The 14599-nt window shown below is 42.4% G+C and overlaps 1 long non-coding RNA gene across 1 annotated transcript; it reads right to left on the bottom strand.

Moving 5' to 3' along the window:
* Positions 1 to 756: 756 nt before the first annotated feature.
* LOC142168400 (uncharacterized) lies at positions 757 to 5137 on the bottom strand. The gene is made up of 3 exons (XR_012698266.1): positions 1911 to 5137; positions 1643 to 1839; positions 757 to 1564 (listed from the first exon to the last, which is right to left on the bottom strand). It is a non-coding gene; the product is annotated as an uncharacterized LOC142168400 (long non-coding RNA).
* Positions 5138 to 14599: the final 9462 nt, after the last annotated feature.

The raw sequence follows: 14599 nt of genomic DNA, 5'->3' as shown, positions 1-14599 counted from the left end.
TTATTTGAAAAATCGGTTACAAAAGGCTACCCTCGGCAAATAATCAACAGGGCTTCCATAAAATCAGCTCTCTAAAAACCTAAGAGGTATCAAATTATCTTTAACACAAATGTGCTAAGGCACAAAAAGCAAAAGAGTTTCAACCGACATCGGACCCTCAAATAGCTCAATGGGTAAAAAATACATGATAAGGCATAAAGCAATTTTTACTAAGTCTTTTAAGCCAAAAGGGGAAAATAATAGTCGCCTTTTAGAGGCCATATGGGCCTAACCTAAAAGCGCCAAAGGGCCAATACATTTAGAGTTTGAGACTTTGTTCTCACTCAACTCGGACCTAAGGGTTCCACTATTCCGAGTTCAAATAAAGTTGACTTGAATTTAGCTCAAGGATCCTTCATAAAACCTTAAGGGGTATGTTACTATAAGTTCAAAAATTACCCATTATTTGATAAAAAAACCTAAGGGTTTGTTCTATTCTAAGTTCGAAACATACTCGAACTTAGTTATAAAAAGAGTGCAGTCATGGCATCAATCAAGCCATCCGAAATCTCGAACATATTATTAAGCTCGGGGACTCGCCTTGCGTGTCTAAAAAACCTAAGGGTTTGTTCTAAGTTCGAACTAGTGTTCACTCGATTACAGAGGCTGTAACAACAAAATTTTCACAAGGCAAAAGCACAAAACACATTTGAACATAAAACTTAGAAGACATTCAAAAGAAGTTTTTCTAGTATAAAAAAGGTTATGTACATGAGACAAAGTCCTAACTACGGCCGGTTTCGACCTCTTCTCCGGGAGCAACATCTCCTTCAGGCCCCTCATCGGATCCTCCTCGGCTGCCTTCTTCATCACCGTCTTCGTCATCGGAGGAGGCAAGTTTCCTGTCTTCGAGCACCTTGGCTCGGGCTATCTCATCGGAGAGGTCAAAACCTCGAGCATGGATTTCCTCGAGGGTTTATCTCCGGGATTAACACCTAGTCGAGTCATTGATCCATCGCTCTCGGTCAGAAGCCTCCCTTAGCTGCATTTGAGCAGCCTCAGCATCGGCCCGGTACATAGCAATGGTCTTGTCCGCCATGCCCTTTGTCTTCTCGATCTCCGCCTTGGCCTCAGCAAGCCCGGTTTCAAGCTCCTCAATCCTCTTGGCTTGGGCCGAGCTTTTCTCTTTCAGGCCCCGAAGTTGAACCTGGGCCGATGACAATTTGGCCAAGGTAGTTTCTTTTTCCACAGCCAGGTGGTCCATATTCTCCTTCCAGCGATCACAATTGGCCTTGACCTGATCGACTTTTCCCCGAAGCATCTCGATCCTTTCAACCTTTCGTTGCAGCTGAGATAATGATGTATTAGCCTCCATAGTTGGGCCGAGTCCATACTTTATCAAAAGGATGCGCACCTGCTTATCTAGCTCGGCCTCTTCCTCACGAGCCTTGGCCAAATCCGTTTGAAGGTCCTTTATAGTTTTGTCATTTTGGCCGCAAAGAAGCTTCAGAGTGTTCCTCTCATCCGAGACCTTTTGGAGCTCGGTTTCACACTGGCTATGGTCAGCTCAAAACTTGGTGAAGGCCTATACAAAAAAGGAAAACACAAGTCAGATTTAGAGAAAAAAGAGTAAAGAAAAGAAGTACAGTAAACTGATTCTTACCCTAGATAAGAGACGTTGGGCCTCTTCTAAAAGGATAGAAGCGTCACTGATATCAGAGGCATCATCGACTCCAGTAAAGAAGTCCCGAAAGGGATCCCCTACACTAGAGCTTCTGCCTATATCAGGGGTCTTCAACTCTCGAGCCTCTCTTAGTGCCTCCTCAAGAAAAGTTGGAAGAAAATTAGGCTTGGTCAGGCCTGCATGAAAGAAAATTAGTGACGAATAAAGTACAAAAAGTGTTTCAGAACATGAAAAAGGAGATCCTTACCGTGGTTCTTGGCCTCCCATCTGCCCCTTGCCAAATCACACCATGTGCGTTCGGCATAAGTGGAAGTTGAGGCTAACTTTCGAACCCAATCTTCGAGGTCAGGTACCGCTTGAGACATCCAAGGAATAGCTACATGTCGAAAGGGGATATCAGGCGAAGTCGAAGAAGGTACGAAGAACAAAGTTTAAAAGATCACTTACGGTCGAAGTTCCACTCCTCAAGGAATGGCATCTTCTCTTCGGGGATAATGTCATGGGTCCTCACCCATATAAAATGGCTCATCCAACCCCTATCCTTGTCCTCGTCGATGCTCGAGAACAAGGCCTTCGTTGCCCGGCGTTGGAGCCTGATTAGTCCTCGATAGATTCGAGGCCAGTACAATCGCATGAGATGATTTAAAGTAAACTCTAGCCCCTCGGGCTCGCTAGAGAAGAAGCGCAGCATGATTACTATGCGCCATAGAGAGGGGTGGATTTGGCCGAGGGTGTTCTGATATCTTTTACAGAGATCAATAATCACTGGGTTGAGGGGACCTAATGTGAAGGGATAAGTGTAAATACTTAGGAACCTCTCCACATAAGCGGTGATGCTCTCTTCGGGAGAAGGAATTCCCACCACGACCTCGGGACCCCAGTTGCAGTCCCTCTTCATGGCCTCGAGGTGGCTCTTTGTTATCGAGCACATGTACATCGACACATTTTGATCGTGGGGAAGCGGCTCCACTGGCGCCTTGTCACCGGACGGCCGGGAAGAGGAGCAAGAAGCTTTCGCCTTCTGCGGTATGGTCTTTGAGGTTTTCGCCATTTGTATAAGTAAATAAGAGCGAAGGTGGCACTACAGACGGCGAAAAGGAAGAGACTAAAAGAGTGGTTTCGGTGCTAACGAAGGTGTCACTACAGACGGCGAAAAGGAAGAGACTAAAAGAGTGAAAAGACTTAGAGGTTTGATTAGAGCAAAAGTAAAGTTTGATTCAATGAAGGAGCGGGTATTTATAGGGTCACGGCGACGGTTCGGTGGCGCTAGTGGTCGGCCGTAACTAACAGGCATTAATGATTTGGGGAACTAAACCGACGGGACATTTCGGTCATATCTGTCACTTACGTCATGAGGACGACGTCATGATCGAGGTTTCGGAAAATCAAGGCTCAAACCGTTTCTTATCATTTTATTCCAAGAAACGCGAGGACTATCTGTACACGGTCGAAATCGGACATGTCCGATTTCATAGGCACGAGGAACTGCCTCAAGAGTAAGCACGTAATATACCAAGCTCAAGCTCAATGGCAGTGTATGGAGCATGAAGATCGAAGTGCTCGCTGAAGATCAAGACCGAGCATGACCGACTTCGAGTAAGGCATAATAACGGAATGGCGAGATATTAGCAACCGACCGAAGATCTCGGCGAAAATCCCGGAACAGATCGAATCAAGCGGTTATTGACGCCAATCATGGGATTTGTTTCCGTTATTAGAATTGTACCTTATTTAGGATTCCTCTACTATATAAAGAGGGACCCCATTCATTTGTAAGGGAGAATTATTCACTGACAAACATATACACATACATTGCTTTCTCTATTTCACTTACTATCTATTACTGCTCATCACTATTTATTTTCTGTTCTTTATTGTTCTTGTTACCCAACCTCGAGACCATCTCGAATCGATGTCGAAAGCACTACCAGAACACTGGTTTGATTTATTTTACTATTCAGATTATCTATTTAATTCCTTGTTTATCAATTAGTATTGGATTAAATCACGTATTCTTGAAACCATTAAATAAGTTTAATTGTTACTCGAAATTCTGGATAAACAGAAACATATTTAGAAGTAAGTGAAGTCATAGAAAGGCTTTCGGAAACTGGTAGGTCTCGAAGGCAAATTAAGAACATACGTAAACGTGAGTGGAATCGTAGAAACTTGTCTGGACAGATAGGCTTCAAAGGAAACAAGAAACTCATATGACATGGAGGATACTTACGTACTTATGAATCATTCTTATCTATAAACTTGAAGACATGAAGTATCGTTCGATACAAAAAACATTTCTCTCGAGACATAAGAAAACTCGTTTAAGCCTAAGGGCAAAACCAACCTTTCAATATATGAAACATAACCTCAAAAAACATGTAAGAGACTTATTTAAACTTCTGGCAGAAATACACCATCACTAAACCCCGTAGGAACTGGAAATTTCATAACGTTCTTATCGAACTTATTTTACGAGTTCTAACATAGTCACACAATCTAGAGAATTTTGGAGTACTTGGTTTAGAATAAGCTATGAATAGCTACAATTCACAAATGGGATATATTTCCATCCTTCGGGAGATCACATCATATATACGAGATACTTTATCTAGGAAACCGAATAGGTATTTCAAAATTGAGATGTTCAGCATTACATACCTCGATTCTCAACCTTAAGACTACGAGGAATCAATACTTTCGCTATGAGCTTCAATCAATAAAGAACATTAAATATGAAGAATAGTATCAACAATAACAGACCGACATCATGTTTTAGTCAAATAAACAATTCATCAAATAATCAGAGAGTGACGAGCTCCCGAGACTTACAATTCATCCGTGTTCTCCACACCCAACTTTATCCGAACTCAGAAAAACACCATACAACCTCTCCATCAAATAAAACAATACTCCCCAACTTCATCTTACATAGGACAACCAACAACACAAACAACCACATACTTATATTATACGAGCCACACAACTTAAACTCACGGCTTTTGATCACGGTCCCATGGGTCCTTATATGGATCCATAAGCATAACTAGAAGAAGGCTTCTTACCATTACTACTACAACCAATGAACTTTCACTTAGAATTCATTCGACGAACTCCTTTGAATTGCTATGTTCCAACGCAAGATCGGTGTTAGAATCATGTAATCAATGGAGGGATATCCACGTTTAACTTTGGAATTGACTTACCTTGAAGATGGAGAGCAAGAGAGATCATTTGGAGCTCCGATGGTCTGCTCTTGAATTGAAAATTAGATAAAATGAGGATAGAACCGACTTGGGGGACTTATATGTCTGCAGCCTTGGATGTGTCACGTGTCCGTATGCACTTGGGCACTTTGCAGGTCCGTAGTAAAACATGCATAACTGTTTATACTAAGGTCATATTGATAAACGATTTATTGAGTTAAAAACTAGACTCAAATATTTTTAATGTGTTAGGTAATTCGCCACCTAACTCATCATACAAAGGAAGATACGCATGTTTGAAGTTGAAGTTTGTGCAAACTTATTTGAATTACGGGTCCATAGTGTTACTTCTTTCTTCTTCTTTTGTATTGAACTTCTGTTAGCTGAATTTCTGAAGGATCTAGTTGAAGTCGAAATGTATTCTGAAATTTATGATATAGTAATTGTTTATTAAACATAAATGTAACTTTGAGAATTATCGTTGTTCACACTTTAAATCCCTGAATCATTTTGGGATTTTATCCTTTTATACACTAATATCTTGATCTGTATACTTGAACACAACTTATTCTTGCCAATTCGGAAAAATTTACTGATGTAGGAAGGTTCAGTTCCTAGTCCAAGGATATGGGGTATTACAGTAAGGTCCAATGTAGTTTAATAACTAATTCAATCCTCATCCATTAGTTTATGCTCACTTTTATATAAGTTGACTATGCCACTTAAAGTTGACAATAGACTGTTAAGAATGTTTATTGATCAAGGTTGGTTGATTAGGGTTCAAGGTTAGAGTTCAGGGTTTATAAACTATGTAATAATTTTATTGCGACGAGTGGTTGATAGATGATAAAATGCCATAGCGTGGCCTTTACTAAATGAACCCCTATTCTTGACTTGAAAATTACCTATTTGACCTGGTTATTATAAACCTCAATTATCAATACACATTTTCTTGTTCCTTTTTATATTTTTGGGAAAATATTCATTCACACCTAAAATATGAGCCGCGGGTCGAGTGTCTCTTGTGGGTCAAGAAAGAGATGTCATGATGGTATTGTTGTCATGCCCAACCCTGGGGAGCGCGACCGACGCTCAATCGAGATATCCCAGTCAAGCAAGCCTAATTGATGCTTTCTACCCAACTATACATATGAATAATATGATGATGAATACCAAGAGTTAGACAAACCAGAGAATAAAATGATGTAAGGCCCCGTAAAATATTACCTAAAATCCAAGATTTCGTGGTGTCGAAGTAGACTTATGTGTTGACGATTGTAGGAATTCGGACTTTTTGGGTTGAACAGTGCGTTGGAGAGTTGAAGAAAACTTTTAGAAGTGCAGGGCATTTTCTGCGGCCTATGCTGCGGTCGTAGAACTGATCTGTGGACCGCAGATCTGCCGCAGACTGAGGCATAAATCTGGGCAATGTTTTTGGACCATTATGCGGCCGTATAATCATTTTGCGGGCGGTATAACCTATCGCAGACCCAGCACAAAAATTTCCGAAGGGCAGTTCTGCGGCGCATTATGCGATCGCATAATAGATTTGCGTACCGCAGACCGGTCGCAGAGTGAGGAAAGGGTATCCAGTTTCAAAGGGCCATTATGCGGCCCATTTTGCGGACTGCAGAAGCACTATGCGGTCGCATATGCGACTGCAGATCTCTATCGGGGCTTCATTTTTCTAATTCTTTTTACCGGCCCTATTTTGATTAAAAGCCCTTGGGGCTCGTTTTGAAAGAGAAAATCTCATATTTTAGAGAGAAGGGAGAGTGTTCTAGAGAGAGAGGAGGAAACCCTAGGCTAATTGTTCATCAATTCTTGCTCAAGACTTGGAGAATTCACAAGGAAAACTCACAAGGTATTTATCCAAAAGGAAAGGTTCTAACCCTAGTCTTCAATTGTGAGTTTAGGTAGAAGATGGGTAATTGGGAGTATGATTCTTGGGTATGAGAGTTGTTAGTTATGCATGTATGTAGATATGAGGATGGTGGGGAGGTAATTGAACTAGTATGAGTAAACTCTTAGTATTGAATTAGTTGTGGAGTGAAGGAAATCTTGTGGAAGAACCTTGTAATCAAATTCGCACACTTAGTGTTTGGTAAAATGCTCAAATGAGCTGAAACTATGAATATCTTCCGAATTTGTATTCAATTTTCCTATGTCTCTAAATAGATTGAAGTTGCAAGGATTTTCAGAACTGTGTAGTGATTTAAGAAAATCTCAAAGCGAGGTATGAAGGCTAAACTCTTCTTCCACTATCAAAATTTCCGAATCCTTGCAAAATTATATCATGTATAGTCGAACTTAAAACGCTATTGATGTGGGGTATTCAAATTAGTTAAGTTGATTCCCGATTGGCATAACGTGTTAGTACACTCGTGTATTAATGATTCTCTATTTTTGACTTAATTATCTTATACCCCCTTTTTGGGAAGAAGATCTTGTAAGAAATCAATGTGATTAAACATTTATTTCTCATATGATGAGACCTTGTGAACTTACACTTGCTAAGGCCAAAGGTGCCACATGGTTGATTAAAAGGGAACTCTCTTGTACAAACTATTATCGTTTTGGAAATTCGAAGTGTGGCATTGTGAATATACCTCCACCCGCATACATTGGGGTGACGTGGCGGGGCCGCTTTGTGTAGAGTTGTGGTATTGTGAATACACCTCCACCCGCATACATCGGGGTGAGGCGGCAAGGCCACTTTGTGCAGAGTTTGTGGCATGGTGAATGCACCTCCACCCGCATACCTTGGGGTGAGGCGGCAGGGCCGCTTTGTGTAGAGTTTCTGGTATTGTGATTACACCTCCACCCGCATACGTTGGGGTGAGGCGGCAGGGCTGCTTTTATCTAAAGGTAGTTGTAGAGGATCCTAGACTTATGAATTTATAAATATTATTGAAAGCTCTTAATAAATTTGCTATGGATTTAGTGGCTAACTAAGCCTTTTATTGTTACCATGATTCATCTTATTCATGCTGTATTTCCAAGTCCTTACATAGGTGTTTGGTTTTCGTACTAGTACTATTCAACATGTACTAACGTCCTTTTGCCGGGGGCCCTGCATCTTTAATGGATGCAAGTGGTTCCATAGCAGGTGGTATTGACCAGTGATAGCAGCACCCCCTCTCCTCAGCTGACTTGGTGAGCCCCACTTCATTCTGGGGTCCTGTATCTCTTGTTCCATGTACATAGTGTTTTGAGGTATAGCCGGAGCCTTGTTGCGGGCACTGTCGTAGTACTCTTTTGTTTCTGTTAGAGGCTCCGTAGACATAGTGTGGGTTGTATCTGTTCTTGGGAAGGTTAAACTAAAATTGTTGTAATGGCGTAACTAATAAAAATGAAATGGTGATATTCTCATGACATATTAATGTCAAATTTAGTAGGCTTGCTCGACCGGGTTCACTCGGTTGAGCACCGGTCTCGCTCCCCGAGGTTGGGGTGTGACAAACTTAGTATCAGAGCCTAAGGTTTTAAAGTGTCCTAGGATGTCTCGGAGCCGTGTCTAGTAGAGTCCTTCTTATCAGTGTGTTGTCGACCACATCTATAATTAGGGGGCTACTTGGACATTTAAGAATGAAACCCTTCATTGATGTTCTCGATCGTGCGATAAAGCTGATTGTAAGATTGTTCCTCCTTTAAATCATGCTTTGATCTAACTTTTAGTACATGGCGCATAGGAAGAATGCAAGAACTGGCCAAAGAGCCAATGTCACCCAGGAGTGGCAGTTGATTCCATATTTGATGATGCGGGTGAGCACCCGAGGGGTAAGGATATTCCCCCAATTACTTCACCGCCTGAATCTACTATTCCTGCTCCGACTGCACCAGTTCCTACACCTACTGAAGGTGCAACGATCCCTCCAACTGATATTCCAGTTCCATCCCCAGCTCCAGCTTCCGGTCCAGGTCTTTCTAATAGGGATCTTAGGGGAGCCATACAAATGTTGGCTTAAATAGTGGCCTCTTAAGCCTAGAGATCAAACGTTGCACCCACTTCTTCTAGTCAGCCAGGGGATTCCGCTAGTTCTACGGTGGGCAGGTTTCTCCAGTTGGATCCTCTAGTGTTCACAGGTACTGATCCTGAGGAGGACCCCCAAAACATCATTGATGAGATACACAAGACTCTCTGAGTTATGCATACTACTGAGACAGAGGGCGTGGAGTTAGCCTCCTACCACCTGAAAGGGGTGGCCTATTCTTGGTTTGAGATATGGGAGGAGTCCCGTGAGGAGGGGAGCCCTCCAGCGAGGTGGAGTAAGTTCACCGATGCATTTATGGATCATTTCTTGCCTACCGATACTAAAGCGGCCCGTGCCGCTAAGTTTGAGAGCGTGAAGAAAGGTAGCATGAATATGTGGGAGTACCATATGGAGTTCGGGCGTCTGTCCAAGTATGCTATTCACATGTTGCCCACTATGGAGGCTAGAGTGCGCCGGTTTGTGCAGGGTCTTAGCCCCTTGGTTATTAATGAGGCCGCTACAGCTGCCTTGAATTCTGATATGAATTATTGGAAGATGGTGGCGTTTGCTCAAGCTACAGAGGAATGTAAGCAGAAAAATAGAAGGGAGTGTAAGGGTAGCAGCAAGGCACGACCACGGGCAACTTGGGTGGTTCTTCTGGTGGTGGTAGGTCAGCATTTAGGGGAGGGTCATCAGGTCCATCTCAGTCATTCCCTCAGTGTTTGATGAGTGCACAGCCATCCGGGCCCAGTCAGGGCAACAGGAGATCCCACCAGCAGGGTCGTCCTGGAGGGAGCTTCTACTAGCAGCGGAGGCCCCCATGCCCTAAGTGTGGGAGGATGCACTTTGGGGCCTTCTTCATGGACCTACCTATATGCTACGGGTGCGGTATGAGGGGTCATATTAAGAGGGATTTCGTTTGTCCCGCCGGATCATGGGCAGAGGTGCGGCAAAGCCAGCTAGTTCTGCAGCTACCACATCCATAGCACCTCATCCATCTCGAGGCACCCAAGCACTCGCAGGGCATGGTGCAGCTAGGGTAGTGCACATAGTTCGAGAGAACCCAGCAGATTTTATGCTATGCGTAGGCATCGGGAATCAGAGGCTTCTCCAGATGTTGTCACAAGTATATTAATTATCTAATCCCATGATGTATATGCTCTCATTGATCCCGGTTCTACTTTATCATATGTTACTCCCTATGGTGCTATGGAATATGGGATAGAACCGGAACAACTCCATGAGTCGTTCTCTGTATCTACCCCAGTTGGTGAGTGTATTATGGCCGCACGGGTTTATAGGGATTGTATTATCACGGTGCGTGGTCGGGACACCATGGCCGATCTCATTGAATTGGGGATGGTTGATTTTGATGTAATAATGGGGATGGATTGGCTTTATTCATGTTTTGCTAAGCTTGATTGTTGAACCAGAACCGTTAGGTTTTAATTAACAAATGAGTCAGTGATTGAATGGAAGGGGAATGATGTGGTGCCGAAGGGTAGGTTTATTTCTTACCTTAAGGCCACGAAGATGATTAACAAGGGGTGTATCTACTATTTGGTCCGTGTTTTGGCCACCGATGTTGAGGCACCTACACTTGAGTACGTGCTTGTTGTGAATGAATTTCTGAAGGTGTTTTCGGATGAGCTCCCTAGGATCCTGGCAGACATGGAGATTGATTTTGTGATTAATGTGATGCCAGGCATGTAGCCTATATCTATTTTGCCCTACATAATGGAACCGGTAGAATTGAAAGAGCTAAAGGAACAATTGAAGGATTTGTTAGAGAAGGGTTTCATTTGGCCGAGTGTGTCACCTTGGGGCACACCGGTCCTTTTTATAAGGAAGAAATATGGGTCACTGAGAATGTGTATTAACTATCGGCAACTCAACAAGGTCACGATCAAGAATAAATACCTACTGCCAAGGATTGATGACTTGTTTGTCCAATTGCAAGGTGCTAAGTACTTCTCCAAGATCGATTTAAGATTCGGGTATCACCAATTGAAGATCAGGGTGCAGGATATTCCGAAAATAGCTTTCAGGACCCGATATGGGCACTTTGAATTTCTGGTAATGACTTTTGGGCTAACAAATGCCCTAGAAGCTTTCATGGATCTTATGAACTGAGTTTTCAAGTTGTTCCTTGACTCTTTTGTGATAGTGTTTATTGACGATATCCTAGTATATTCGCGAAGTTGAGAGGACTATGCTGATCATCTCAGGGCAGTTCTACAGACTCTATATCAGCACAAGTTGTATACAAAGTTTTCGAAATGTGAATTTTGGCTTAAATCTATTACGTTCTTGGGTCATGTCATATCCAGAGAAGGAATTGAGGTTGATCCACAGAAAATTGCAACTGTGAAGAACTGGTCTTGACCTACTACCCCAACAGAGATTTGTAGTTTCTTGGACTTAGCTGGATATTATAGGAAGTTTGTGGAGGGGTTCTCTACTATTGCCTCTCCGTTGACTAAATTGACGCAGAAGGCGGTTATGTTCCAATGGTCAGATGCTTGTGAAAGGAGCTTCCAAGAGTTGAAATCAAGATTAACTACGACACCAATGTTGACCCTACCAGAGGGTACAAGTGGATTTGTGGTATATGGTGATGCTTTAAGAATCGGACTTGGGTGTGTATTAATGCCACATGACAAGGTTATAGCTTATGCATCTAGGCAACTCAAGAATCATGAAACGAACTATCCAACACATGACTTAGAGCTTGCGACAGTGGTATTTGCATTGAAGATTTGGCATCATTATTTGTATGGGGTCCATGTGGACATATTCATGGAGCATAAGAGTCTTCAATATATTTTCAAATAGAAGGAATTGAATCTGAGGCAGAGAAGATGGCTTGAGTTACTCAAAGATTATGACATCGATATCCTATATCATACGGGGAAAGCTAATGTTGTGGCAGATGCTCTTAGCCAGATATCTATGGGTAGCTTGGCTCACTTGGAGGCATATCAAAAGCTGAAAGTTCATCGGCTGGCTAGTTTGGGAGTTTGACTTACAGACTCTAGTGAAGGAGGGTTGATTGTGCAAAATAGGGCTGAATCATCGCTTGTGGTGGAAGTCAAGGAGAAACAATACAACGATCCATTGTTGGTACAATTGAAGGAGGGAATTCATACAGGTTTGTCAGCTGTAGTAGCTATGACGGCCTTGTCGGCCTAGCTTTATATTGATATTTAGCTAGTGCTAGTTTCCATTCAGTTTTATATTTTGCTTCGCAAATTGTCTTGCAAGGTGGCCCCATGGCCAAAGTATGACATTATGTGTTCAGAGTCCCTTAGTCGCAATTTGGTACGCCAGGTTAGGTGAGGCACGGGGTGCTTGTCTCGCTCCTAGGTTCGGGGCGTGACACATAGTTCCTTCAAGATAAATACTTTTCAAATATAAACTTTTCAAGTAATATCCTTCGAGTATATTCCAAATGTGGATGGCCTTCGGGAAAGAATCATGATCGAGACTCACACTTCTAGGTATTCCGTGCACCCGGGCTCTGCAAAGATGTATCATGATCTTAGGGAAGTCTACTGGTGGAATGATATGAAGAGGAATGTTGCGGACTTTGTGGCAAGATGTCCAAATTGTCAGCAAGTTCAGGCCGAGCACCAAAGGCCCGATGGGTTAGCACATAACATAGAAATTCCAATGTGGAAGTGGGAAATGATCAATATGGACTTTGTGGTGGGACTACCTCGCACGCCTCGCAAGTTCGACTCAATTTGGGTAATTGTGGACCGACTCACAAAATTAGCACACTTCTTACCTATCAAGGCTACCGACACCGCATAACAGTATGCTCAGTTGTATATCAAGGAAATAGTCAGGTTGCATGGCACTCTAGTTTTTATTATCTCAGATTGGGGGGCACAGTTCACGGCTAATTTTTCGAAGAAGTTTTAGCAAGGTTTGGGTACTCAGGTGAATCTTAGTACAACCTTTCACCCACAGACTGACGGGCAGGTAGAGCGGACTATTCAGACACTAGAGGATATGTTGCGAGCTTGTGTTCTTGACTTCAGGGGTAGCTGGTATGATCATTTGCCGCTCATAGAATTTGCCTACAACAAAAGTTATCATGCTAGTATCCAGATGGCACCGTTCGAGGCTTTATATGGCAGGAGATGTAGATCTCCCATTGGGTGGTTCATGATTGGGGAAGCGGAGTTGATAGGGCCAGACCTCATACATCAGGCTGTAGAGAACGTTAAGATTATTATAGAACGGTTGAGAACTGTCTATATTCATCAGAAGTCCTATTCGGATATACGTCATAGGGATTTGAAGTTCAAATAATATGATTATGTATTCTTGAAGGTTTTCCCTATGAAGGGAATAATGCGGTTTGGTAAGAAAGGAAAATTGAGTCTGAGGTATGTCAGACCGTACAGAATCATTCATAGGATTGGCCATGTAGCTTATAGGCTAGAACTACCTCCAGAGATATCTTTGATGCACCCGGTGTTTCAATATCCATGTTGAAGAAGGTGGTTGGAGATCCATCACATATTGTTCCGGTTGAGACTATCGAGGTTAATAAATAATTGACTTATGAAGAAATTACAATTGCCATTCTTGATAGGCAAGTTCGAAAGTTGAGGAATAAAGAGATTGCCTCCGTGAAAGTGTTATGGAGAAACCAACAAGTCTAAGAGGCCACCTGGGAGGCCGAGGAAGAAATGAATAAGAAATACCCTCATTTGTTTGAATAGTCATGTATTTATAAAGTTGTGTTCTATGAAAGTGTTAGGAGTTTACCTTCTATGAATTATGTATCATTTGTACAGTTAATGTTAAGGGTGTTCATTTTTTGGTGATATACTGCTCGTGAGGCCACGGTTTCCATTCTTTTTATGTTATGTTATGTCATTGGTTCATGTATATGTTGTTAGGATTGGTTTCTGGGATTCTCTGATAGGTGCATAGGCCCAGTTACAGGGGAAATTCTGGCAAAAATTTTGGAAATTTGGGGAGTTAGTCGAAAATTGAAACTGCTGGTGTGTGCTATAGAAGCTGAGTCACATTGGGTGCTAATGGTGACTTTTGACCCTTATTCGAGGACGAATGATCCTAAGTGGGGGAGGATGTAAGGCCCCATAAAATTTACCTAAAACCCGGGGTTTCATGGTGCCGAAGTAGACTTATGTGTTGACGATTGTCAGAATTCGAACCTTTTGGGTTGAACAGTGCGTTGGGGAGTTGAAGAAATATTTTGGATGTGCAGGGCATTTTCTACAGCCCATTATGCGACTGCAGACCGATCGCAAAGTGAGGCAGGGGTGCCCAGTTCCGGAGGGCCGTTATGCGGCCTATTTTTCGGACTGCGGAAGCATTATGCGATCGTATAAGCGACCGCAGATCTGTGTCGGGGCTTCATTTTTCTAATTTTTTTTACCCGAACCTATTTTGATTAAAATCCCTTGGGGCTCATTTTGAAAGAGAAAATCTAATATTTTAGAGAGAAGGGCGAGTGTTCTAGAGAGAGAGCAGGAAACCTTAGGCTAATTGTTCATCAATTCTTGCTCAAGACTTGGAGAATTCACAAGAAAAACTCACAAGGTCTTAATCCAAGAGGTAAGGTTCTAACCTTAGTCTTCAATTTCGAGTTTAGGTAGAAGGTCGGTAATTGGGAGTATGATTCTTGGGTAGGAGAGTTATTATCTATGCATGCATGTAACTATGAGGATGGCGGGAGGTAATTAAACTAGTATGAGTAAACTCTTGGTATTAAATTA

This window comes from Nicotiana tabacum, chromosome 13, assembly GCF_000715075.1.
Source record: "Nicotiana tabacum cultivar K326 chromosome 13, ASM71507v2, whole genome shotgun sequence".
NCBI lineage: Eukaryota > Viridiplantae > Streptophyta > Magnoliopsida > Solanales > Solanaceae > Nicotiana > Nicotiana tabacum.
Note: the sequence above shows the minus strand (reverse complement) of the source record. Positions and strands in the feature narration are given on the sequence as shown.